The 27,942-nt window shown below is 44.2% G+C and overlaps 1 protein-coding gene across 4 annotated transcripts in view; it reads right to left on the bottom strand.

Annotated features, from left to right (window-relative positions):
• Positions 1–27,942, bottom strand: part of ARNT2 (aryl hydrocarbon receptor nuclear translocator 2) — a 2,296,360-nt gene that overhangs the window by 203,192 nt on the left and 2,065,226 nt on the right. The gene's annotated exons all lie outside the window — the stretch shown is intronic.

The raw sequence follows: 27,942 nt of genomic DNA, 5'->3' as shown, positions 1-27,942 counted from the left end.
TGAAAATGGACAATACAGGTGTAACTTTATGGTGAGTACATAACTTCATTATCTAATGATGTCAATTTTCATTCTGTCCTCAACAGATGGGACGGAGTCCCCAGCTACCTAAAATCCAGGTTGGACTCAAGGAAGGATATCCCTGAGCACCACTGGGCCAAATGATGCTCTGCCTCTGGAGACCAGATCCAATTTGTAATGAGTAATAAAGCTATGAGGAGTAGTCCAAGTTGCTGCTGCATATACATCATCCATGGACATTCTAGACTGAAATACTGAGAAAAAGTAACCATAGATCTAGTGGAATGGGCTCATAACAGTTTTGGTAGAGTAATGCTCAATTTGTTATAAACAAATGAAATACAATCGGTTAACCCCCTAGACAAAGTGACTTTTGGAACTGGTTTTCCCAATTTTACTTCTGCAAAAGAAAGAACCAAGTGATCAGATTTTCTGATGTATTTTGTTCTGTGCAGGTAGAAACCTAATTCTCTGTGGACATCTAATAAATGTAATAATATGTACTCACCTTTGTTAGCAAATTTAGGAAAGAATACCAGCAGATCAATGGACTGATTGATATTAGCTTCTGACACCACCTTAAGAAGAAAGGAAGCATTAGTCCATAGTGTAATTCTATCTTTGTTAAAAATCAGGTATGGTGTTCAGAGGAGAAGGTCTGAGCTTTAGAAATTCATCTGGCAGAGGTAACAGCTACCAGAAAGACGGTCTCCCAAGAAAGATATTTAAGATCACATGCAACTGCTGGTTTGAAGGGTGGTTTAGTAAGAGCCTACAGTACCAGATTCAGGTCCCATGGAAGAGATGGATCTCTAAGGGAAGGTCTTAGAAGAAGAGTGCCTTTCAAGAAGACTTTACTTAATTTATGAAAGGCAAAAGGAGAACCATCAAAACCAATGTTAAAATTTGATATGGGTGCTAACTGAACTTTAATGGTTGATGAACTAAATCCTCCTTTAAAAAGATGGGACAAAAATTCAAGAATGCTATGTATAGGGGTTGAAAAAAATTCAAAATTATTTAGATGAGCCCAGTGAACAAACCTCTTCCATTTGCTGGAATACAGCTTTCTGGTAGATGGTGTATGGGAAGATAAAAGTATTTGATGAACAGGTGAAGACAGAATAGGTTGTCTGGCTATTAATGGAACTCGAGAAGCCAGGCAGTCAGCCTGGGGCTGGTTATGTTTGGAGGAATCATGCCTGTCAGGTGAGATAGGAGGGCCAGGGTCGGATCCAGTATCCAAGGTTGGAGAAGTAAGTGAGGTCAATGGAAGGGAAACCAAATTTGCTGAAGCCAGTAAGGTGCAGTGAGGATGACTTTGCTCTTCAACATAGCAACTTTCTGAAGGGATTTTGGAATTAGCAGTATGGTGGAAAGGCGTACAGTAGACCGGGGGCCATTTGTGAAGTACAGCATCCCTTGGTGATTCCCTCTGTGGAGGGATTAGGGCAAATTAGCTGCTGCATTTGCTGTTTAGGGGGAATCAAAAAAATTGCAGCAAGGCTGGCCCCACTGACAGAAAATCAATTCTGTAATGTTGTTGTTGAGAGACCATTCGTGAGGTAGAGGAATGCACCTGCTCAGTTTGTCTGGTATCACATTGGACTTCCCTGGAATGTGCGTTGATATGTGAAAATTACTGTATGAGATCACCCACTGCCACACTCTGAGAGCTTATCGACACAAGGGGTAAGATCTTGTCCCTCCTTGTTTGTTGATGTACCAAACTACTGACATGTTGTCCGTTTGAACTTCAATTGTCCACAAAGGGAGAGTATCCTGGAAGGCTTGCAACACTAAAATCACCACTTTCATCTTTAGAAAATTGATATGCAAGTTGGCCTCCTTGGGGGACCAGGTGCCTTGGACTGTTCTCCCCAGAAAATGCCCCCTGCACTCCAGCTGGGAAGTGTCCATGGTCACTATGGCCTTGGGATGAGGAGAAATGAACGGACGGGTCTTGTATAACATGATCTGATTGAATCCACCACTTGAGATCTCTTTTGCATATCTACATGATTCATACCTGAGTTGATATGGGTTGGGGAAGAATCAACTACTGTGTTGCTAGAATCCAATGGAGACTCCTCATATAAAATCTGGCTAAAGGTACTAGGGTTATCGCTGCTGCCACTGACCCTAGAGCTTGAAGGACCAGGCAGACTGAAATCTTGGTAATGCAGATTATCTTTGTGACCTGTGATCTTATGGTCTGAACTCTTGAAGGTGGTAGTGAGGCTATGGTTGTGTTTGTGTCGAGAATTGCTCCTATGAATTCTAGAGTCTGAGTTTGTTCCAGTTGGGAATTTTTGTAGTTTATGGTTTTTGCAAGAAGAGAGCAACTCTGGAGGACCTGGTCTTTTGCCCTTACCAATTGATGCCTGGTTGGGGCGGAAATGAGATAGTCGTCTAGACATGGAAACACTTGGAATCCTTGCAGTCTCAAGTGAGCTGCTACAACTGCCATGCACTTGGTAAACACCCAATGGGCTGTGTTGAGTATAAAGGGCAGAACTCTGAACTGGTAATGACTGGCAACTAGCTGGAAGTGTAAATACCTTCTGGGATTGTCTTTTTATCTTTATATGATAGACTTTCAGAATTCATACTATCAAGCAAAACCGGTCATCCTTGCCCAAAAATGGGAGAATGGACTGAACCATGACCATCCAAAACTTGGTTCATTGAACCGAGTTTTTTAAGTTGCTGATATCCAAAAATGGCCTCCAGTCCCGTTTTCTTTGGCACTAAAAAGAACCTTGACTAAATTCTGGATTCTATCTGGTCTGGGGGGAACTCTTGGATGACTCTTTTTTCTAGCAGCTTTTGAATTTGGATTGCTGCTTATTCCCTCTGACTGGATGGAACATCGGGGATTTTTCTCAAGTTTTGATGAAGAAGGGAAAAGGGAACTATATAACCACTGGAAATATTCCTCTGCACCGAAGTATCTTTTGTTATATCTAGCAAGGCTCTCTGGTGCAAGTATAGTCGACCCTAATTGCCTCAAGAGGTGTACAATCCGGCCTCCTTTCAGGAGATCTGGTAGGATCTGTCTGAGAAAGAATCTCTGGACTCCTGGTTTTGTGGGTCACCTCTGCCACGAGGGCATTGCTGTCCATTAGATTTCCCTCCTCTGCCTCTGGGAGAACTTCCTCCTTGTGTGCCCTGGAATGGGCCCTGAGATTTCTTGAACCACATCTTCTGACCACTTTGTTGATTCTTAGAAAAGTATCTTTGAGGGGTCATAAAACATATGCTCACCATCAGACAAGGTCTTTCCATCCTTTTCACACCTGGACAGTGTGTCCTTCACGTTGGGGCCAAACAAAGATGTGCTGTCAAAGGGAGCACTGACGAACAAGGACTTGAAGGGTTCTGCAAAATCATACAAGCACAGCCAGGCATGCCTCCTGATGGAAATGCCCGAACCTGCTGCCCTTGATATTCCATCAACTATGTGCGAAATCAGTCTTATGGAAGAATTAGAAATGGATTGCAGGGTAGCCAACTGAGAAGTCACAGATGACTGAACTTCTTCAGTAACAGATCCTGAGAGGGTATCTTGACAATTCCTTAATCAAATTCCTTTGAAGTCTTGTGAAATGTGCCAAATAATTAAGTGACCTTAAAAAGACAGTCACTGAAGCATAGAGACACTTCCTGAATCTGTCCATCACCCGAGACTCCCTGTTGGGAGAGTGGTTTTGGACATTGGAACTCTCCTCGGCATTTTGGTGGCCGCCCCTATGACCTTGGCATCAACGGACACCCTTTTTCCCCAAAACTGTCTACAGGTGGTGCCATAATCTTATCTGGTCTCCGAGGTATAAACTCAATGGAGTTGGGCTCCTTCCATGCCCGCTAAGAGATCAACTCAATCAGTGGGTGGAGTCACCAAGGAGGTAGACAGTCCAGTACAAAAAGCCTCCAAGAATACAAACTCCTCAGACGAAGGGTTGCTGGGCATTCAGCCACCTATCTGTAAAGATTTCTAGGATGTCTCCGTATGAGACATCTTCAGGAGGTGACCATGAGAACCCTTCGTCATCATCAAAATCTGTACCTTCTGTGACAGACTCCTCCGGTGAGTCTAGGTGCTTCCTCTTGCACAGCTTCTTCTTCTTAGGGACCTCCTCAGTGGGACACCCTGGAGAGGTGGTAGAAGAAGAAGACGAAATCAAAATTCCCTGTCTGGAAGCCTGAGGTCTTGGTACTGGTTGTCCCTATGAAAAGGCTTGGTAAGGCTCTGAGCACACAGCCAGCAAGGTTGCTGATTTGGGATCCAAGGGGGAAAGATCCTTCTGTTCTGTCAAGGCACAGAAAACTCTCTTCACAGCCTCAAAGGCAATTCACCCTGGAGAAGGGGAAGACCTCAGATCCGATAAGGCCAGCTTTTGGACCATAGCCTTCCAACCTCTCCCAGGGCAAAAAAACTGAGGTGGAAGCAAGAGCCGAGCTATCCAGTGTTGAGGATCCGAGGCTCATAGATGGCTCCGAAAGCTAAGTTGACTGCAACACTTCAGATCTGACAGAGGGACTTCAGCTCAGAGAGTTCACTGGATCCAACAGGATTGGAGCACTCAGAGAAAGTTTCAGATCTGAGGATAAAACAATCCCTGGATCTAAGCCAGAAGGATCCAGATGGCTAGGATCCCGGGACTCTGAGACAACTGACAAGAGTCAGTGGAGGAGGTTGTAGTGTGGGTGTAACAGAAAAATGGACTTCCTGACCCAGAGGGGTAGGAGCCAAAAGAAAAAGACGTTATCTACTCACCATAATGTTCCATCTGAGTTGTTATTCTTCATTTGTCTTCAACCTGTGAGTTCCTGGATCCGGCACAGATCTAACAGCCACATACCCAGCATCTTGATCTGAGCTCCAAGCTCCTACCTTATCCATAATACCCCTGTTTGCTTCTTCTCTTCAGATCGAGTTTGCTGCATAACCTAGCATGACCCCTGACCCAAAAACCTTGTTCCATGCCAAAGTAGCCATAACTAAAAGGAAAGAGTAATAGGTATCCTGGTGATGACTACATCCCCTGCTCATCTACCACACAGTCTATACAAGGCAGGGGGAAGGAGGGAGGGACGGTTGAAGACAAATGAACAACAACAACTCAGATGGAAGGTTATGGTGAGTACATAACTTCTTTACCTGAAGTTGTTTTCATTTGGTCTTCAACCTGTGGGACAGAGTCCCCAGCTACTAAACACCTCATGGAAGGATATTCCTAAGCACAGTGGAGCCAAAAGATGCCCTGTTCTTGAATATGATGTCCAACTTGTAGCGCAAGATAAAGGTATGAGATGAAGCCCAGGTGGCCGCAGAACAAATATCATCTCATGAAACTCTGGACCAGAAGGCAGCTGAAATAGCCATAGACCTGGTGCAATGTGCCTTCACTTGACTTGGCGAATTAATCCCTTAGCAGAATACGCCAGCAAAATACACTGGGAAATCCAACGGGCGTTGGTGACCTTAGATACTGATTTCCCCAAGAAGGGTTTAGAATACGATACAAATAGCTGGTCAGATTTACGGAATGTTTTGTCCTGTGCAAGCAGAAATGTAACTGTCTGTGCACGGCAACTGTCTGTGCACGTCCAACAAGTGCAATTTGTATTCTCCCTTATTTTGGAAATTCGGGAAAACGGCCGGGAGATTAATGACCTGATTAATATTGCATTCAGAAGCTACCTTAGGAAGAAATGAGGGATTAGTACACAAGAATATCCTATCCTTATAAAAAAATCATATACGGTGGTTTGACTGACAATACTTGAAGTTCCAAAACTCTTCTGGCAGAAGTATTAGCCATCAAAAAGGCTGTCTTTCAAGACAAACATTGCAGATTCACAGAAGCTGCTGGTTCAAAGGGAGGGAAAACCAATGCCTGTAAGACCAGCATAAGATCCCATGTTGGCACAGGGTCCTTGATCGGTGGTCAAAGAAGGAAAGTGCCTTTTAGGAAGGATTTGCAGAGCTTAGAAGATGCCAAGGAAGCCTTATTATGCCACACATAAAAATCAGAGATCGCTGCAAGTTGAACCTTGACTGTAGAAAAACTAGCACCTTGTCGGAAGATCCCTGCTAAGAATTCCAAAACCGAGGAGAATGGAGCAGTGTAGGGATCTATGGCATGCTGTGAGGCCCAGATTGAAAAACGTCTCCATTTACTGCAGTATACCTTTCTGGTGGAAGATTTATGAGCAGCCATCAGGATCTTTTTGACAGGTGAAGATAAACCGGGAGTCCTGATAAACAGGGGAACTGGAGCAGCTAGGCAGTAAGCTTCAGACTGTCCAGATCTGGATAGTGAATCCCTAAAGGATGAAAAATAGAACTGGATCCAACAGCCATTGTACAGCCACCAGATGAGACCACAGAGAGGGAAACAAAACTTGGTGAGGCCAGAATGGGGCAATGAGGATTACTAGGCTCCCCGGCCTGCGTGGTTTCTGAAGAAATCTCGGAATTAAGGAAAGAGGAGGACAGGCATACAGGAGATCGGGGGGGGGGGGGAATCATGAAACAAGAGTGCTTTTGGGGGCTTCCACCCAGAGGAGGGTTCAGAGCAAAAAACTTGCTGCACTTTGCATTGGAAGGAGAGTCGAAGAGATCGCAGCAAGGCTGACCCCACTTGAGGAAGATATGTTTCACTACATAAGGATTCAGAGACCACTCATAAGGCATCAGAATAGACTTGCTGAGCATCTCCACTAGAATGCTGGACCTTCCTGGAATGTGGGTTGCCACCAGAAAACAGCCGGTAGAGATCGCCCACTCCCACACTCTCATTGCCTCGCGACATGGTGTTAAGACCTGGTTCCCCCTTGTTTGCTGATGTACCAGACCACAAACATGTGGTCTGTCTGGATAGCAATCATTCCTGTGGGAAGATGGGTATGGAGAGCTTGCAACACTAGAAGCACTGCCCTCATCTCCAGGACACTGATATGCAATTTGGTCTTGTAAGGGCACCATGGTCCTTGGACTGTCCTTCCCAAGCAGTTCCTCCCCACCCTAGCAGGGAGGCATCCATGGTCACCGTAGCCAAGGAAAATGAGGGGAAAAAGGGACGACCCTGAAAAAGGTCCAGAGAGTGTAACCACCACAGAAGAGGGTTCCTGCATACCCGAGAGAGTTGGACCGTGTGAGACAAAGGAAGGTCTAACATGGACCATTGAACTGCAAGAGTCCACTGAAGAACCCGTATGTGAAAGCATGCTAGAAGCAAGAGACTGATCGTGGCCCCCATGGATCCCAGTGCCCTTAATATTATTTCCGCCAGCAGTGGTTGGGCTTGAAAAACGCCAAGGATGTGAAGCTTCAGTGACTGTATCCTCTCCAAGGAAAGAAAGACCTTGGTTTGAATCATGTCCAAATGAGCTCCTATGAAATCTAATATCTAATATCTGAACCGGGGCCAGTGAAGACTTGCTGAGGTTGATGGTGATGCCCAATTGCTAGGCTAGCAGAAGAAAATAATCCCTCGCTAGACAGAGTTGATGCCTGGAAGGGGCAGTGATTAGCCAATCATCTAGGTAAGGGAAAACCTGTATGCCCTGGAGTCTCAGGTGAGCTGCTACTACTGCCATCACTTTGGTGAACACCCTGAGGGATGTGGCGAGATCAAAGGGGAGCACTCGAAACTGGTAATGACTGTCTCCCAGACAGAAGCAGAGGAAACTCCGAGAGTGCCTGTCCATTTTGATGTGGTATTATGCATCCTGGAGGTCAACCGACCACATCCAATCCTTCTCCTGCAGGAAGGGCAGGATAGACTGAAGGGTGGTCATCCGGAATTTGGTCTTGGCCATTGACAGGTTCAAGGTGGATAGATCCAAAATTGGTCGTAGGTCCCCTGTCTTCTTTGGCACTAAAAAGAACCTGGAATAAATGCCTAATCTGCACTGGTCTTGGGGGATGTGCTGGATAACCAGTTTTTCTAGCAGCTTTGCAATTTCTAGTGCTGCATCCTCCCTCTGCATGGGTGGAATGTCCGGGAAGTGTTTGAGTGGTAGAGGTGACTTTAGAAAGAGGACTGAATAACCTCTGGATTTAATTTGCAATACCAAACGGACTTCCGTGATGGACTCCCAAGTTATTAGAGGAAGCGAAAGGCGACCCCCTACTGCATCCAGAGATGAGCAGTCGGGCAACCCTTCAGGGCTGCTGCATAGCTCTGTCCAAGAAAGGTTCTCAAGACCCTTGATTTCTCAGACCCCCTCTGCCTCTAGGGCAGTGTCGGTCAATTCTCCCTCTGCCCCTGGGGGAAGGTGAGTCCAAAGTGTCCTGGGAGAAACTCTGAGATTTCCGGAACCACATCTTCTTAGTCGCTCGCTGATTCCCAGAGAAGGATCATTGAGGGGCCGAGAAGCGGATGCCGATGGCAGACAGTCTTCCCGTCCTTCTCACTCTGAAATAGGGTGTCACGTATTGTTTTCCCAAACAAGGAGGAAAGTACAGTTGTGTACACTTACCATAAATGTAGATGTTCGAGTGTATTCACTATTGCAGTCATTACATTAGGGTAATCTGCTGGCAGGTTGCCCTCAGTCGGCCTGAATAACAAAGTCTTGGGTCCTGCGTCGGTTGCTGTCTCTTCTTCCATGACGTCAGGGGTATAAAATATGCAGCCGATGCCATTTTATTCAGTTTTTCTTGCCCCAGATGTCAGGTACCCACCAAATGGGGAAGAAATATATATATATATATATATATATATATATATATATATATATACGGGTCTACTTCTAAAGACCGAACCGACGATTCCCCGACACAGAAATCACCGACGCCAGAAAACCGACAACACACAAACCCAACAACGCGAAACACCGAACACCATAACACCGACACACGGAACGTAAACAACACACTACACTACATAGCATACACACTAGCCCTGACCCAAAACCTAACCCTAAGGTCCGACACTATCGCACACTTCACCTACCTGCACCCTAACCCTAACTCACTTACCCACCCCTAGCCCAAGCTCCGACACTAACGCACACTTCACCTACCTGCACCCTAACCCTAACTCACTTACCCACCCCTAGCCCAAGCTCCGACACTAACGCACACTTCACCTACCTGCACCCTAACCCTAACTCACTTACCTGACCACTCCTACCTCCGTCACTGTCGCACACTTACCGGGTCGCGATCACACATTACCCTTGTCGGTCTTTCCGCTGTCGGCGAATCACCCTGTCGGTATACATACCTGTCGGTTATCTGGCGTCGGTTATTTCTGCGTCGGGGGATCGGCGGTTCGGTCTTTAGAAGGGGACCCATATATACACACACACATATATATATATATATATATATATATAAATGCACTTTTAGCAACATAAACTTTACCTTCATCTATAGTGAAGGAAAGAAAAGGTATAGAAAGGGGGATGGCGGGTGGGTAACCCAAACTGCAACAGTGAATATACTCGAACTACATTTATGGTAAGTGTACACAACTGTACTATGTTCTTCGTGTTTCACTGTTGCAGTCATTACATTTGGGTAGAATCCCAAAGCTATGGATGGGAGGATGGAACTAAACAGCATTAGGAGTGGCTATAAGGCCCTGCAGAACTGCAGTGGCAAAGCCTGCCCTGGATTTGGAGAAGAGAGGCAAATGATAATGCTTTGTGAAGGTATGAACAGAGCTCCATGTAGCAGCATCTAGAATGTCTTTGGTTGGAACCCCTCTGAGAAAAGCTGCTGAAGTAGAGGCAGCCCTGGTGGAATGTGATCTGATCCCCTTGGGCACAGGTTTACCATGGTGCAAGTAGCAGAAACAAATGCAGTGGCTTATCCACTTAGAAATAGTCTGCTTTGATACAGCCTTCCCCTCTGACCCTGCAGCAAATGCTACCAGTAGTTGCTCAGACTTTCTTAGAGATTTGGTCCTGTTTAAGTAGAATCTTAGTTGTCTGTGAACATCCAATGAATGCAGAATCCACTCCCCCTTGTTCTGCGGATTTGGATAAAATGTTGGCAGGTGAATGGTCTGGTTAAGAGCCATACTGGATACCACCTTAGGCATAAAAGAAGGATTGGTCCTGAGGGCCACCCTGTCTGTGTAAAATGTAATAAAAGGCTCCACTGCCTTGAGAGCCTGTAGTTCTGAAACCCTTCTTGCTGAAGTGACTGCCAAGAGAAAAGCTGTTTTCCAAGATAGAAATTTTATATCCACAGTAGCTGCTGGTTCAAAAGGAGGCAGGATGAGTTTTTCCAGTATAAAATTGAGGTCCCATGCAGGAGTTGATGATCTTCTGGGAGGCCTTAAATTTTTGGCCCCTCTAAGATCCTGTTTAAGCAGAGGATGAGAAAAGAAGGGAGGCTCTGTGTTGTAATGAGCCGAGATGGCAGAGGCATGGATTTTTATTGAAGAAAAAGATAGGCCCTTTTCAAGCATCTCAATCAAATATTGTAAAATCTGAGGAATATTGGGCTTTGCTGTGTCTGTTCCTTGTGCTTGGTTCCAAGCACAGAATCTCTTCCATTTAACAACATAAGATTTTCTAGTACTAGGCCTTCTGGCTTCCAAAATTACATCCATCACAGATTTACTGAGAGGTGTTGTTTGAATAATTAATTGATCAGCCATGCTGCAAGATTCAGAGTTGGGGAGCTGAGTGTGCAGAATTTGATTGTTCTGCTGAGACAGTAGATGATGTATTTGAGGCAAGTACCATGGAGGAAGTTGAGACATATTACTTAGAAGTGGGTACCAGTGCTGGCGAGGCCAGTCCGGAGCAACAAGGATAATTTTTGTTTTTTCCTGTCTGACTTTTAGTAAGACCTTGGAGAGTAGAGGCAGAGGGGGAAAGGCATAGACTGATAGGTTTTTCCAGCTGAAGGAGAGGGCATCCACTTTCCATGCTTTTTTGTGATGAGTTCTTGTGCAGAATTTGTCCAACTGATAATTCTGGGGAGAGGCAAATAGATCTATGTCTGGGCTCCCCCATTTCTGTGTTAACATACTGAAGATTTGTGGATCCAGTTCCCATTTGTGCGGGTCCATAAGATTTCGGCTTAGGTCGTCTGCCAGAGTATTTTGTTTTCCTGGCAGGAATTGAGCTTGAAGATGTATTTGGTAAGTCAAGGCTGTGTTCCACAAGGCCATGGCTAGTTTGCAAAGGGGGTAGGAATGTGTACCCCCCTGCTTGTCTATGTACCACATAACTGTGGTGTTGTCCGTCTTTATCAGTAGTTGTCCTGGATGAAGTAAGTCCTTGAAGGCTGTCAGGGCATTCTGAACAGCTAGCATCTCTTTCTGGCTGATATGCAGATGCATTTGGTTTGGACTCCATTTGCCCTGGATGCATCTCCCCGCCAGGTGGGCCCCCCAAGCATAGTCTGATGCGTCTGTAGTTAGGGTTTGGGTGGCAGGGGGTAGAGTGAATGACAGTCCCTTGTTTTGGTTATATGTGTCTGCCCACCAAAAAAACTCCTGTTGTAAGCAGGGAATGAGAGGAAAGTACAGTTGTGTACAGTTACCATAACTACAGATGTTCGAGTGTATTCACTGTTGCAGTCATTACATTTGGGTAATCTGCTGGCAGGTTGCCCTCAGTTGGCCTGAATTCCAAAGTCTTGGGTCCTACGTCGGTTGCTGTCTTCTCTTCCATGATGTCAGGCCATCAGGGGTATAAAACATGCAGCTGACGTAATTTTCTTTAGTTTTTCTTGCCCCCATTGTCAGGTGCCCCCAAAAAGGTAGCAATATGATATATATATATATATATATATATATATATATATATATATATATGTACATGCATCAATATGAACTTTACCTTCATCTACAAGCAAATACACCACATAGGTTGCAGAAGATAGGGAAGGAACAAAACTGTAGAATAACGGGGGGGTGGTGGGAGGGTAACCTGGACTGCAACAATGAATACACTCGAACATCTACATTTATGGTAAGTGTACACAACTGTACTATGTTCTTCGTGTTTCACTGTTGCAGTCATTACATTTGGGTAGAATCCCAAAGCTATGGTTGGGAGGCTAGAGCTAAACATCATTAGGTGTGGCTATAAGGCCCTGCTGCACTGCAGTGGCAAAGCCTGCCCTGGACTTAGAGTAGAGAGGCAAATGGTAATGCTTTGTAAAGGTGTGAACAGAACTCCAAGTAGCAGCCTCTAGAATGTCTTTAGTTGGTACTCCTATGAGAAAGGCTGCCGAAGTAGCTGCAGCTCTGGTGGAATGAGACCTAATGCCCTTGGGCACAGGTTTACCACGGTGTGAACAGCAGAAGCGGATGCAGTGGATTATCCACTTTGAAATTGTCTGCTTTCAGACAGCCTTTCCTTCTGATCCTGCAGCATATGACACTAGTAATTGCTCAGTTTTTCTTAGAGCTTTTGTACTGCTCAAGTAGAATCTTAGCTGTGTACGTCCAAGGAATGCAGAATTCTTTCCCTTTTGTTCTGCGGATTTGGATAAAAAGTTGGCAGATGAATTGTTTGGTTAAGAGCCACACTGGAAACCACCTTAGGCATAAAAGTAGGATTTGTCCTCAGAGACACCCTGTCTGGGTAAAATATGATAAAAGGCTCTACAGCCATGAGGGCCTGTAGCTCTGAAACCCTTCTTGCTGAAGTAATTGCTAGCAGCAGAGCTGTCTTCCATGATAAGAACTGTATATCAGCGGTAGCGGCTGGTTCAAATGGAGGCAGGGTGAGCTTTTCTAACACATAATTGAGGTCCCATGCAGGTAATGGTGATCTTCTATGAGGTCTTAGGTTTTTGGCTCCTCTAAGATACTGCTTTAGTAAGGGATGAGAAAAGATTGGTGGCTCTGTACTGCAATAAGCCAAAATGACAGAGGCATAGATTTTGATTGATGAGAAAGATAGGCCTTTGTCAAGCATCCTAGTTAAGTATTGTAATATCGGAGGAATATGTGGTTCTGCTGTATCAGTTCCTTGTGCTTGATTCCAAGCACAAAATCTCTTACATTTGTCAGCATAAGATTTTCTAGTACTAGGCCTCCTGGCTTCCAAAATGACATCCATCACAGCTTTACTGAGAAGTGTCATTGGTATGATTACATGATTAGCCATGCTGCCAGGTTCAGAGTCTGTAGTTGATTGTGCAGTATCTGATTGTTTTGCTGGGACAGTAGTTGTGGTCTTTGAGGCAAGGTCCAAGCTGGGTATTGAGACAAGTTCCTTAGGATTGGGTACCAGTATTGGCGGGGCCAGTCCGGGGCAATTAATATCATCTATGGCTTCTCTTGTCTTACTTTTAGGAGGACCTTGGGTAGAAGAGGCAGAGGAGGAAAGGCATAAACTGACAGGTTTTTCCAACTGAAAGATAGGGCGTCCAATTTCCATGCTTGCCTATGATGTCCTTGTGCAGAATCTTTTCAGTTGATAATTTTGAAGAGAGGCAAATAGATCTATGTCTGGGCTCCCCCATTTCTCTTTTATCATGCTGAATATTTGTGGATTTAGTTTCCACTCGTGAGGATCCATAAGGTTTCTGCTTAAATCGTCTGCCAGAGTGTTCTGTTTTCCTGGCAGAAATTGAGCTTGAAGATTTATATGGTAGGTCAAAGCTGTGTCCCATAGTGCCATGGCTAATCTGCAAAGGGGGTATGAGTGTGTGCCCCCTTGCTTATGTACCACATGACTGTGGTGTTGTCCGTCTTTATCAGTAGTTGTCCTGGATGAAGTAAGTCCTTGAATGCTGTTAGGGCATTTTGAACAGCTAGCATCTCTTTTTGGTTGATATGTAGATGCATTTGATTTGGTGCCCATATGCCCTGAATGCATCTTCCTGCCATGTGGGCCCCCCCAGGCATAATCTGATGCGTCTGTGGTTAAGGTTTGGCTGGCAGGGGGTAGAGTGAAGGGCCGTCCCATGTTTTGGTGACAGGCCTTTGCCCACCATAGAAACTCCTGTTGCAGTCAGGGGATGAGAGGAATCATTGTTTCCAGACTGTGTGAATGCTGACTCCATAAACTTTTTAGGTACCATTGAAGTTTCCTCATATGCAGTCTTGCATATGGAATTAGTAGGATGCAAGATGCCATGAAGCCCAGAGCCTGCAGAATTTGTCTTGCAGAAGACTGGGTTTTTGTTGCCATCAGTTTGAAGTAAGTAGGCAGTTGCCTTTGTTTGTCTGGAGTGAGGTAAGCCATCTGGGCAGTTGTATGTAAGCTTGCACCCAGGAATGTTATCTTTTGAGAGGGTACCAGTCGTGATTTATTTTCGTTTAATGTGCACCCTAGACATGCTAGAAGCCTTTTCACAAATGCCAGGTGTCGTAGAAGAGTGTCCTTGTTCTCTGCTTGAATGAGACAGTCGTCCAAGTAAGGATATATTTGAATACTTTTTTGTCTGCAAAATGCAATTACTGGTGCCAGGCACTTTGTAAAGAACCTGGGCGCAGTAGATAAGCCAAAGGGCAGTGCAGTGAATTAGTAATGCATTAAGCCAGCCTTGAATCTGAGGTATCTTCTGCACGACTGTCTTATTGGGACATGCAGGTATGCCTCTTTTAAATCTAAAGTCACCAGCCAAGCATTCTTGCCCAGCATGGGCAGAAGCTGTTGTAAAGTGAGCATTTTGAATTTTGGAATGTCCAGGTATGTGTTCAAAATCGATAAATCCAGTATTGGCCGCCAGGCCTTGTCCTTTCTGGGTACCAAGAACAGTCTTGAGTAAAAACCTTGTCCTTTTTCCTGTTCTGGTACTATCTGAATGGCCCCCATATCCATGAGGGACGTAACCTGTTTCTGTGCCTCTGCCCATTGGTTTTTTGGCAGGTCTGGCCAACCATTTGTCACTGGCAGAGTGTGGAAATGGAATATGTATCCCTGTGATACGATGTTCAGTACCCACTTGTCCTGTGTTATTAACTGCCAATTTTGAGCAAAAAGTGCTAATTTTCCCCCTATGGGTGCTGCCAAAAGATAAGTGCTTGGTGCAGGCAGAGGGAAATCATTGGGATTGCTTTCTGTAGGTTTGCGCTTTATCTCCTCCAGATTTGGAGGTGGATGCGCCCCATTGATTTGACCAGTATGAGTCTTGAGCCTGGAACCCTTAGGGCATCTGGATTTGCCCCTTTGAGCTCTGTCTGACACAGGAAAGGACCAAATTTTTGTAGGCCAGTGTCTACTGAATCTAGGTGGCTGCACTTGTAAGAAATCTTTAACAGTTTGCATAGACTTAGCTTTGTCTTCCATTTTCTTTAAAACCTCTTCTGCCTTAATACCAAACAGAGAATCATGCTGTAAAGGTGCATCCAGCAATTTAGCTTTAACATGATCAAGTAATTTTTGTTCCTTTAAACATGCGTGCCTCCTAATCACAGATCCTGCAGGAGGCCTCTAAAGAATCAAAACCACATTGCAAAGTATGCTTTCCAACCTGTTCAGCTGCATGCAATAATTCCTGCAATTCCTTATTTTCTGCACATTCTGAATCATTTTCTGTTTCAGCAATCTCATAACATGTTGTTGGTACTTAAGCATATGAAATTGACAGTTTAAGGCCCTGATTTGCAAAGTTGCAGATGTATAAACCTTTTTTCCCCATCTGTCCAGCGCCCTGGAATCTCTGTCGGAGGGGGTAGGGTTTTTTTGCTTTTGAGGCCTTAACACCCATAGGGCCCTGTGAAATAGTCTCAGAATCAGCAGCAGGATTTTTGAATAGAAACTTGTGGGAGTCAGGAACCCTGTAATATCTGTCTGGCTTACTAGGAGCCGGAGGCAGGGAATCAGGAGCCATGCTTGATTCCGAAAACACATCATCAACAATGTCTAATACAGGAGGTATTGCCAAAGGCCTATGCTGAGGAAGAAGAAGGAAATCCCTAAGCCTCTTTTTTGATTCAGAGAAGGCCTGATTCTCCCAGTGAAAATGTTCCCTTAAAGTATGCAGTGTCTCTCCAAAAGAGTAATCCTCGGGAGGAGATGCAGATGGGATGGATTCCTCTGCATCAGAATCCTCATAGGCTGGAATAGAAAATTCCTGATCAGAAGAGGAATCAGAAGAAATGGAAACCTGATCTGAAGATTCATAATCAGTGCCTTGCCTAGGCCTCTTAGCAGGGGTTGGGAACCCCTGATCAAGGTAATTAAATCCTCAGCCATTTTGATCATCTGTTTTTTAGGCATAGGGGCCTGCGCACGTGGCTCATGCATCAGTTTTTACACATAGAAGCTGTTTTTGACTTTGTTTTTGAGGCTGGTGTCAGTTTAATATAAAAATGTTGAGGCCTGAAAACACCCTCAGAAGTCGGTGCCTGCTCAGCGTCTCCGAACGCATCCAAGGGAGAGACATCCGCAGGTTAAATACTCTGAGAATCTCGTGGCATACCGGACTCCAAATGGGTCTCGGTAGAGGTCTGCGACTCAAAAGCAGCGGGTATTAAGGACTGCGAAAGCACCTCACTGAGAACCGGTGAATGGCTTAGGAGAAGCTTCGTCGTCTGTTTTGGACCTCAACGGTCTGTCTCTGCTTTTTTCTTTGCGTTTTTTGTGAACTCTGGTAGTCGGATTGCTAACCGATGACATTTCAGGATAATTAAATCTTGAACCAAAATATTTAGAAGCAAAAATATACCGACGCTTAATAGTGCGTTGGTTAAATCTAGCACAAAACCGACAGCAAGGCACGTTGTGATCTGGGCCTAGGCAAGGAATACAGTACAAATGAAAATCCTTATGAGGTATTTGCTTCCCACAAGTAATGCAATTATTAACTTTTACTGACATCGGTAAGGAGCAAGAAAAAGTTTCCCCAACAGGGTACTTAGCTTTAATTTGAAGACTTTGGTTCTGAAACTCGAATGCGAAAATTTCAGGAGACGGCCGACCAGCACTTGCGAACTGCTTCTGCTTTGGGCACCACACGGCAAGAAAAACTGAATAAAATGGCGTCGGCTGCATGTTTTATACCCCTGACGACTTGACGGCATGGAAGAGGAGACAGCAACCAATGCAGGACCCAAGACTTTTTTATTCAGGCTGACTGACGGCAACCTGCCAGCAAATTACCCAAATGTAATGACTGCAACAGTGAAACACGAAGAAAGTACAGTTGTGTACACTTACCATAAATGTAGATGTTCGAGTGTATTCACTGTTGCAGTCATTACATTTGGGTAATCCTGCTGGCAGGTTACCCTCAGCCGGCCTGAATTCCAAAGTCTTGGGTCCTGTGTCGGCTGCTGTCGCCCCTTCCCTGCCGTCAGGGGTATAAAAAAAGCAGCCGGCGCCATTTTCTTCAGTTTTTCTTGCCCCAGATGTCAGATGCCCCCTAAAAGGGTAGCCAAACTTTTTATATATATAAATCAATAAATGCACCAATATAAATTTTACCTTCATCTATAAGCAAATACACCACATAGGTTGCATAAATCAGAGAAAGAAAGATAAGATCCATAGAAAAAAGGGGGATGGCGGGTGGGCAACCTGGACTGCAAGAGTGAATACACTCGAACATCTACATTTATGGTAAGTGTACACAACTGTACTATGTTCTTCGTGTTTCACTGTTGCAGTCATTACATTTGGGTAGAGTCCCAAAGCTATGGTTGGGAGACTGGAGCTAAACAGCATTAGGAGTGGCTATGAGGCCCTGCAGAACTGCAGTGGCAAAGCCTGCCCTGGATTTAGAGTAGAGTGGCAGATGATAATGCTTTGTAAAGGTGTGCACTGAACTCCAAGTAGCCGCCTCTAAAATGTCTCTGGTTGGTACTCCCCTGAGAAAGGCTGCTGAAGTGGCTGCAGCTCTGGTGGAATGTGGCCTAATGCCCTTAGGCACTGGCTTGCCATGGTGTAAATAGCATAAATGAATGCAGTGACCTATCCACTTAGAAATAGTCTGCTTTGAGATAGCCTTTCCTTGTGATCCTGCAGCATATGCCACTAGTAATTGCTCTGTCTTCCTGAAATCTTTGGTTCTGTCCAAGTAGAATCTAAGCATTTCTGTGTATGTCCAAAGAGTGCAAAATTCTCTCCCCCTTGTTCTGTGGATTTGGATAAAAAGTTGGCAGATGAATAGTCTGGTTAAGAGCCACACTGGACATCACTTTAGGCATAAATGTTGACAGAGGGACCCTGTCTGGATAAAAAAATGATAATAGGTTCCAAAGCCATGAGCGCCTGTAGTTCTGAAACTCGTCTTGCAGAAGTAATTGCTAGGAGCAGAGCTGTTTTCCAAGATAAAAACTTTATATTAACAGTAGCAGCTGGCTCAAAAGGCAGGGTGAGCTTTTCCAAGACATAGTTGAGGTTCCATGCAGGTACTGGTAATCTCCTTGGAGGCCTTAAATTTTTGGCTCCTCTGAGGTACTGCTTTAATAAAGGATGAGAAAAAATTGGTGGCTCTGTATTGTAATGAGCCGAAATGGCAGAGGCATGAATTTTAATTGATGAAAAGGATAGGCCCTTGTCCAGCATCTCAGTTAAGTATTGCAGAATCTGAGGAATATTTGGTACAGTTGTATCAGTTCCTTGTGCCTGGATCCAAGCACAGAATCTCTTCCATTTTCCAGCATAAGACTTTCTAGTACTGGGCCTTCTGGCTTCCAGAATGGCATCCATCACAGCTTTGCTGAGAGGTGTTTTTTGAATGACTACATTATCCGCCATGCTGCCAGGTTTAACATCCTGAGTTGGCTGTGCAGGATCTGACTGTTTTGCTGAGACAGCAGACGAGGTAACTGAGGTAAGGTCCAAGCTGGGCATAGAGACAAGTTCCTTAGGATTGGATACCAGTACTGGCGAGGCCAGTTTGGGGCAATCAGTATCATCATTGGTTTCCCCTGTCTAACCTTTAGGAGTAAAGGTATAAGGCCTCTTATCAGGAGGGGGATGGGAACCCCTGATCAAGGTAATCAGGTCTTCGGCCATCTTGATCATCTGTTTTTTTGGGCATAGAGGCCTGTACACGTGGCTCATGAGTTTGTTTCTTTGCTTTAGAAGCTGCTTTAGTCTTTGTCTTTGAAGCTGAAGTCGTTTTAATGTAAAGATGTGGTCTGAATACACCCTCAGAAGCCAGTACCTGCTCAGCGGCTCTGGACCCATCTGAGGGATTAGCGTCCAAGGCTCCAATACTTTGAGTATCCAGTGGCATGGCCGACTCCACATGGGAGTTGGTAGCGGCCTGTGACTCTAAAGTAGCGGGTGTCAGGGGCTGCGAAAGCGCCGCACTGAGAACCGGCAACTGGCTTAGGAGAAGCTTTGTCGTCGGATTTGGGCCTCGGTTGTTTTTCTCTATCCTTTTCTTTGCGTTTTTTGTAAACTCCGGTAGTCGGATGGCTATCCGACGACATTTTAGGATAATTAAACTGGCTACCAAAATACTTTAAAATGAAATTGTACCGACATTTAATAGTGCGTTGGTTAAATCTAGCAGAATACAAATACAGTAAGAATGAAAATCCTTATGAGGTATTTGCTTTCCACAAGTAATACAATTATTAACTTTTTCTGACATCGGTCTGGAGCAAGAAAAAAGTTTCCCCAATGGGGTACTTAGCTTTACTGAAGACTTTCGGTCTGAAACTCAAACATGAAAATTTCAGGAGTTAGCCGACCGGCACTTGTGAACTGCTTCTGCTTCGGGTACCGCATGGCAAGAAAGACTGAAGAAAATGGCGTTGGCTGCTTATTTTATACCCCTGATGACCAGACGTCAGGGAAGGGGTGACAGCGGCTGACGCAGGACCCAAGACTTTGGAATTCAGGCCGGCTGAGGGCAACCTGCCAGCAGGATTACCCAAATGTAATGACTGCAACAGTGAAACACGAAGAACATCATCCATCAAACAGAGCATTTGTAAAGTATGTCTTACAGGGTTCCAAAAAGGAACACAGCTGGAGCCAGACATGATGCCTAATGGGAACACCAGTACCGGCAGCTCTAGCGGTGCCTTCCATGGCATGGGAGAGGAGATGCATAGAGGTGTTAGCAACAGATGTCTGAGTGGCCATTCAAGAGGAAAACACTTTCTTGTCCTCTGCCAACATGGACCCCGGGGTAGACTCAACGTCCTCCTTGAACAGGTCTCGCTGCAGCCTAATCACGTGTGCCAGGTAGTTCAGCACCTGGACAGAAAAGTCACTGAAGCATATACCCACTGCCCAAAATGATCCATCGTCCTTGACTCTCGGTCTGGAGGGTGGACCGTAGAGCTCTCCTGAGCGAGCTCCTTCTTAGTGGTAGCTGCCACCACCATGGCATCAACTGGGGATCCTTTATGCACCAATGGGTCCTGTCAGAAGGGAGGCTCACAACTTTTTCATTTTTAGGCTTTATTTTATAGGATATTGGTTTGATTATTTGATTTACCTTAGAGTTTTTTGCTTTTATTAGTCAGGCATTTGCTTATTGTATTGTCCTCATTTAGTAGAACATGTAGCTCTCTCGATCATGGCATATGGTTGCTAACATCTCGTAAATGCAATACTTGCTTCTACTGTATTAATTTTGTTTTAGTCATTATTACAGTATCAGCTTTTTTGTATAAGTTTTACAAAACTAGTGTAATAGTGGGTTATGCAGGAAGGGTTCAATATGACTACGCTAGAAGACGCCAAAGGAATGAAGTTGTTGATCGGCCTCTTTTATATGGCTAGCTGGTGATAGGTAGCCTCGCCAGTGGGATCTTCAACGATAGGCTGTCTCATGGAGACCCGGCCTGCCCCACATGAATATAACATTGTCTGTTGCACTATTCATTAGGTTTGTTCAAGATAGTTATTGGTTTATGTTCAAGGGAACGATCCATGATTGGAAGTTCTTTTATTGGCCATTGTTGGAGGGAATGTTATTTAAATTTTTGATTAGTTGATTTCTAGCCACTAGGAAATGTAAGACAACTGGATAAAACTAATTTAGATTGGATGTTTTTTTTTTTAAATATGTTTTAGCAGGATGTACATTACGATCTGAAGAAGGCTATTTTTAGCTGAAAGCACTTATCGTTTGGTCCCTGCTTTTTTATTTTGTGTGTTATTTTATGTATCATTAAAGTTGTTTTATGGTCCATTTGTGGTTTTTCATTGAAGACTTTATACAGCTATAAGAAACAGCTGTGATGTTCTGCAGAAGATTTGTTTCATGTTTGCTCTTCTGTTCCTCTGCACCTTCAGCAGTGTCAGCAGAATTTTTGCTTAACTTTAGGAGGAGAGCCCGCCAGACCCAAGCGATCTGGGGATCGCTTCTTGGGCCTATCCTTGTGCTTTAGCAGCTTATCTCCATCCCCCCATCCCCGGGCCTCTTGGCAGGAGGTTAAGTCCTAGAGGCCGGGATGGAGACAGCAGAAGAGACCAAGGCAGAAGGAGCCTGTGCCTCGGTTGAAGGAGAGGGAAGAAGCCCTTTTAAGATTAACTTATTCCTCCTGTCCATCAGTGCCTGGGGATTAAACCCGGCTCAGATGGAACAGAAGGTCTCTAGGTGAGCTGCCCCCATGCAAACTACACACAGAGTGTGGCCATCGGCTGGGGAGAGCTTATGGCCACACTCCCTGCACTTACAAAACCCGGGTTTTGGGGCCTCAGACATAGCCAAAAGGACTGAGAAACCAAGTGAAAACCACACACACACACACACACACACACACACACACACACACACACACACTCAAAGAAAAAGGGAAAGAGGGGCTTTTTTTTAAACCAACAGTAGTGTTGGGTAGGGTAGGAAATAGAAAGGAGAAAGCTTTTAACAAATAAAATTAGCCAAAAAGAGGAAAATACACCTTCTTACCTAAACAGAAGCTCGGAGCAGTGGATCGCAATGCAGGCTTGAAGCACGACAAATGAGATCTGAAGGGAGGAAGGAGACAGGGCATTATGGGTAGAGGAGGAACTTGGAGCTCGGATGAAGATGGTGGGTATGCGGCCGTCGGATCTGTGCCGGATCCAGGAACCCACAGGTTGAAGACCAAATGAAGACAACAGCTTCAGATCACTCATTTTCCCCCTGTGCCGAGACTTCTGGAAGAACAAGTGGAAAACAATGAAGGGGATCTGGGTCTGTCCAGAAAAGTGGAAGGTACCCGAGAGGGTACCGGACCACCGACGGTGAACACAGAGTCCTTGGTAAAATAACAGAAGTTGAAGAACCAGCAACAGTTGGTTCTGATTTGGATTGTGGCGAAGCCGGGAAGGTCGGATAAGATAATTTTGTTCTCCTTGGATTCAAAGAAGTCGGATCAGACACTTTCAGCTTCTTTGGATCCTTTGGATCCGAGGGTGAAGTCGGATCTTTGTGAGATCTCTTCTTTGATGACTCCAAAGCAGAAGAGGAAGAAGGCAGCTTTAGAGATGAGGATTTTTGTCTTAGTTTTTGAAGATTTCTCTCCACACTTAGCCTCTCCAAAACATGACGGCAAAAGGCCTTTTAAGAATCAATTTGTTCTTGCACTCAGCCAATGCCCTTGGGTTGAATCTTTAGCAAACAGAACTATTTTCTTGCAAGTGAAGCAGTTCTAAACAGTATACACACAAAGAGTGGGCATCTGGCAAGGGGAGCTTATGCTGACACTTTGTACATTTCTTAAAGCCTGCAGGAGCTTTATCCACCATGCTGTCACACCAACGAAAGTCAAGGAGAGACTATTCAACTATTTCTACTACTACTATTTTTTTGAGAGAGAAATGAAAGTGCAAATAGAAGACAGAACAGCTCAGCTACCAATAATGGTATGAGAAAAACTACATAAAATATAGTACCACAAAAAAGATACTAATAATAGTATCAAGAACTATGCGAGTGCAACAAATAACAGAAAACTAAGAAATTTAGTATTAACCGTGCACAAAAAGGGATTAGACAGGTAAGGGGAATACTTAATTTAAATACAGAAAGGAAAATTAAGTAAATAAAGGAAGTTTTTATAAATTTATATTAATATTGCTGAAGAGTGCTGGAAACCACGTCTTTCACTGAAAAGTGGCAAACAAGATCTAAGGTAATAGGGGCTGGTGCATTGTGGGTAAGAAAGAAGCTTGAGAGATCTTGGTTGCCACAAGCTTTAGTAACAGATGAGTCGGATCCAAAGAATCAGATCCAAACCCATCGGTTAAGGATAGAATGATGCAAACTGACAACATCAAATCATATGTTTTGTGAGTGTAATGAGTTGGCAGACTTTAAAAATGTTCCTACTGAGTTCTCTGTCAGAAATATTGGGTGAGAAAATGAGTCATTTAAGAAATAATTTTTTGAGCTAGGATACAGGATCTTAATTGCCTAGACATATTAAGGCCTTGTTAAGATTCATTCTGGTGGCTGCCAAAAAAGCAGTTACCAGAAAATGGAAATCAAAGTAAACAACTGTATTTGAAGTACTGTATATTGTAACAAAAATAAAAGAACTAGAAGTGAGATCATTAGAAAATGGTAGGAGCAAATTACCTAGAAAATATGGAAATTGTGGGAACAATACATGCAGAATAATGTCTTGAAGGAGGAGTGAGGTTTAAGGAAGGCAAGAATTGAACAATTTATGTAATAATGAAATGATAATTATACAAAACAGTATATGTGATGTATAATGTTTGCAGCTGGCGGTATGTTAATATGTATTTTTATATAAATGTTTACTTGGTTATGTCTTAAGTGATAATTCAATAAAGGTGGTAAAAATGGTAAACATGCCCTTGCAGACCTATCCCTTAAAATGTTTAATCAATTTAGCTATTAATTTTATCCTTGATGAGTGGCACACAGTAGTAGTGATGCACCTCCATAAGGGTGGCTGTAAAATTGACCCAGTTAATTACAAATCTAACAGCCTTACAATCCTTTTGTTAAAGCCATGGAAAATATTATAACTAACCTCATAAAGTACAATATCACAAGTCCTATTAGACAATCTCCAATGGTTTGACAAGGGTACACACTGTCTGCTGAATCTAGTAAACTAATTCAAAAGGTTACAGAGGCTGCAGACAATGACCATGCAGTACACATAACATATCTTGATTTGGCCAAGGCCTTCAACACCAGTCTCCCTGCTAGCATTATACAGAAGACAAATGCTTTTAAAACTGACCCATATATGGGAAGATGGCCAGAAAACTGTCTGAAAGACAGAACTCATCTAGTGTGAGCTTCTGATGCCTCATTAAAAACACAAAGTAACCAGATGTGTTCCTCTGGGTTCAGTGCTTGGACCATTCCTTTTTGGAGTGTACTCCTCATATCTCCAAGCAAAGTGTTAAGACCTCTAGCTAACAAAGTTTGCAGATGACTGTCAAAAGAATATCATCAAAATCTAGAGAGGTTAAAAAAAAAAAAAAAAGAAAAAACATCTAAAGAGGTAATTACTTATACTCAGCACTGATCACACCAAGCACCAAGTACAATGTCCACTTTGGAATGTACCTTATCAAACATCTAGGAAGACCCCAAAGGCCTTGAAACAAAAGATCACAGGCCTAAAGTTCCTAAGCTATCAAGCTGAAAGATCTATTCCTTTATTTAGTGTCTTAGAAACTTTTGAGGGGAGATGTGCATCTCCCTTAATGCTCTATTAGGGATCCACTGTCCTGGACCTCCTGTATAACCACAAGTCCAACGGCTCCACCAGTACTATAACCATGGACCAAAATCTTCACCAACAGATACATAAAACATGGTAGAGGGACAGGTTTACAGCACAGCACCTCCCAAACCTCTGGAATAAACTTCCCCGGTAAGTTAAGCTGCGCGCCTCATTAACTTCCTTTAGATGTAAAGAATAGTTGTGTAAGAACTTACCATAACCTTAGATGTCCTTCTCTTCCATGTTGCAGTATTCATAACAGTAGGGTGGTTGCTGCCTGCAAAGCCTACATCCAGCCAGTACACCAAAGTCTTGCTTCAGGAGGGTACGTGTGATGTCCTGTGCTAGGGCCATAAACCAACATAGGGTATAAAAGTGACGTCTGCACGTATCATCTTCAGAATGGACTGCCGTATACACTAGTACTTCTTGAGGTTTAAGGAGGGTCTAAGAAGGTAGACCCTAGAGATTCACATGTAGACTAGAATAAGGGTACTTATTAGGCTATGATTGGTGGAGAGGCTAAAAGGCAAGATGACAGGATGAAAATATGCCCACAGGCCAGTAAGGTATAATAGGCTGGGGAGTCAGAGGGGGCAGGTAGGGAGGGGCTGAATACTGCAACATGGAAAAGAAGGACATCTAAGGTTATGGTAAGTTCTTACACAGCTATTTTATGTCCTTCTATTCACATGTTGCAGTATTCATAATAGTAGGGAGAGTGCCAAAGCTTTTAGGCATGAACCTGGGAGGAGGATTGGGGTCCTTGGTCAATGAGATCCTGTAGACTAGACCTGGCGATACCAGCTCTAGCCCTGGAAGCTAAGTCCAGTTTGTAATGTTTGCTGAAGTTGTGCACTGAGGCCCAGGTGGCGGCTTCGAGGATTGAGGCATAATCCACCCCCTTGAAAAAGCAGTTGAGTAAGCAGCTGCCCTGGTAGGGTGTGATTTGACCTGGCCCTCTAAGGTTTTACCATGGGAGGAGTAAAATATTCCAATGGATTTAGAGATCCATGAGAAAATGGTTGGTTTGGTAACTGTCTTCCCTAGAGCCCTAGGGTGGAAGCAGATGAAAAGCTGATCAGATTTCCTAATAACTTTGGTTTTGTCTAAATAATACCTCAGTTGTCTGCATACATCCAGAGAATGTAGGGTCCCTCTCTGAGGCATTTTGGGGGTTAGGGTAGATTAATGGTTTGGTTTAACGAAAGTTCATTAACCACCTTAGGCATGAAAGAGGGATTAGTCCTCAGGGCAACTCTATCCTTGTGGAAAATGAGGTAAGGATGGATGGCTATAAGGGCTTGAATTTCTGATACCCTCCTGGCGGATGTAAGGGCCACTAGTAATACAGTTTTAAGGGTGCACAGTTTCGGGGTTACTGAATGCGCTAGTTCAAAAGGTGGCAGCGTGAGTTTTTCTAGGAGAAAATTCAGGTCCCAAGGTGGAGGGATAGGCTTCTTGTGGAAATGACATGAAGAAATCCTTTCAGGAACAGCTTGACCTCTAATCTAGAAGGCAGCGGTGGTAACATGGGCAGACAGGCAGAGATGGCAGATAAATGGACTACCTGATGAGTAAGTTAGTCCTGCATGAAGGAGCTCACACAAATAGGAAAGGCCAAAGGAACAGGAATACTCATAGGGTCCTGGTTTTTCCTCTGACATCACCTGGAGAATCTTTTCCATTTAGAGATGTAATTTCTCCTGGTGCTAGGTTTCCTGGCCTCCTGCAGGACATTGAGTATGTCCTCTGTATATAGGTGTCTGAAGGGGATTACAACCCTATCACCCACAAGTTCAGTTTCAAGTTGTTCACTTGAGGGTGGAGTAGGGATCCCCTGTTCTGTGTGAGCAAGTCTATTTGGTGGGGTAACTTGTGGTGATTGCCCTTGGCTAGTAGGTAAAGAGGGGGAAACCAGCACTGTCCTGGCCAGTAGGGGGTCACCAACCGAATTTTTGGTTTGTCCTTCTGTATTTTGAGGACAACTTTCTGAATCAGAGGGAATGGTGGAAAGGCATAGAGAAACAACCCCCCCCCCCCCAGTGAAAGGAGAAGGCGTCCACTTTCTAGGCTTGTGGATGTGGAGCCCTTGTGCAAAATTTGGGCATCTATTTGTTCTGGGAGGAGGCAAACAGATTGAGTTGTAGAATACCCCACTTGTGAATGAGATCCAGGAATACATCTCTGTGAAGCATCCATTCGTGACAGGGAGCTGAAATTCTGCTTAGAGACTCTGCCATGACATTTTCTGTCATGGAAATGTAGACTGTTACTAGATGGATGCTTAGAGTCGTTGCTAGAGTCCAGACTTGGTTGGCTAAGCTGCAGAGAGGATAGGATCTTGTCCCCTCCTGTTTATGTATCACATGACAGTCATATTGTCTGTGATCACTTTGAGAGTTCCTGGGAGTAGGGCTGTTTTGAAGGTTTGTAGGATCATTAGGGATGCCATGTGTCCAAGAATCCTTAGGAATTCCCGTGCTGGCAATGAGGTAAGGTTGATAAGTGTGTTGACGTAGATGGCCAGATCCAGGATTCTTTTTTCTGGGATAAAGGCTTTCAAGTCTGTTCTGATTCTGCAATCTAAGAAAACTATGTCTTTTTTGGCTTGCAGATGAGACTTTTCCTTGTTTATAGTGAACCCCAGTTGGGTTAGGGTGTTGATCACTAGCCTTAGGTGCTCTTGGAGGACTTGGTGGTTTTGATTAAGTACCATAAGGCCATCTAGGTATGGGTATATTTGTATGCCCTGTGTTCTGCAGTGAGCAATAAAAGGTGCTAGACACTTTGTGAACACTTGAGGGGCTGTGGAGAGCCCAAAGGCAAGGCAGAGAATTGAAAATGCCAGGAACCTACTGTAAAGCGAAGGAATTTCCTGTAGTTTGGGTGAATGGGAATGTGGAGGTAGGCATCCTTCAAATCCAAGGCCACCATGTAGGCCTGAGTGGGAAGGAGCAAAGATAAGGTGATCATTTTGAAGCTGGGTACCTTGAGAAACAGGTTTAGAAAAGATAGATCCAGGACTGGTCTCCATGGGTTTTTTCTTGGTACCAAAAAACAATCGAGTAAAAACCTTTGTTTCTTGTGTGGGTGTTATTTGTTCTATGGTGCCCTGGCGAGTAGTTGTTGAATGACAGTGGGTAAAAGGTGGACTTGGTTTGCTGGAGGTTGAGGGATTCCCTGGAAAAGGGGGGTAACATCCACCAAGTCATAAAGTAACCCCTCTGAATGATGGAAAGTACCCATCTTTCTGTTGTAATCTTCTGCCAGGAGGTAGGGAGAGGGTGAGGCAAAGGGACAGTGGGGTGTTTTGACTTAGTAATGGTGCTCTAGATTGATCAGACAGGCTCCAAAAGGGGGCAGTGGAAGG

The sequence above is a fragment of the Protopterus annectens genome, chromosome 7.part0, assembly GCF_019279795.1.
Source record: "Protopterus annectens isolate FY-2018-M chromosome 7.part0, PAN1.0, whole genome shotgun sequence".
Lineage (NCBI taxonomy): Eukaryota > Metazoa > Chordata > Ceratodontiformes > Protopteridae > Protopterus > Protopterus annectens.
This window is presented reverse-complemented; position numbering and strand designations above follow the sequence as displayed.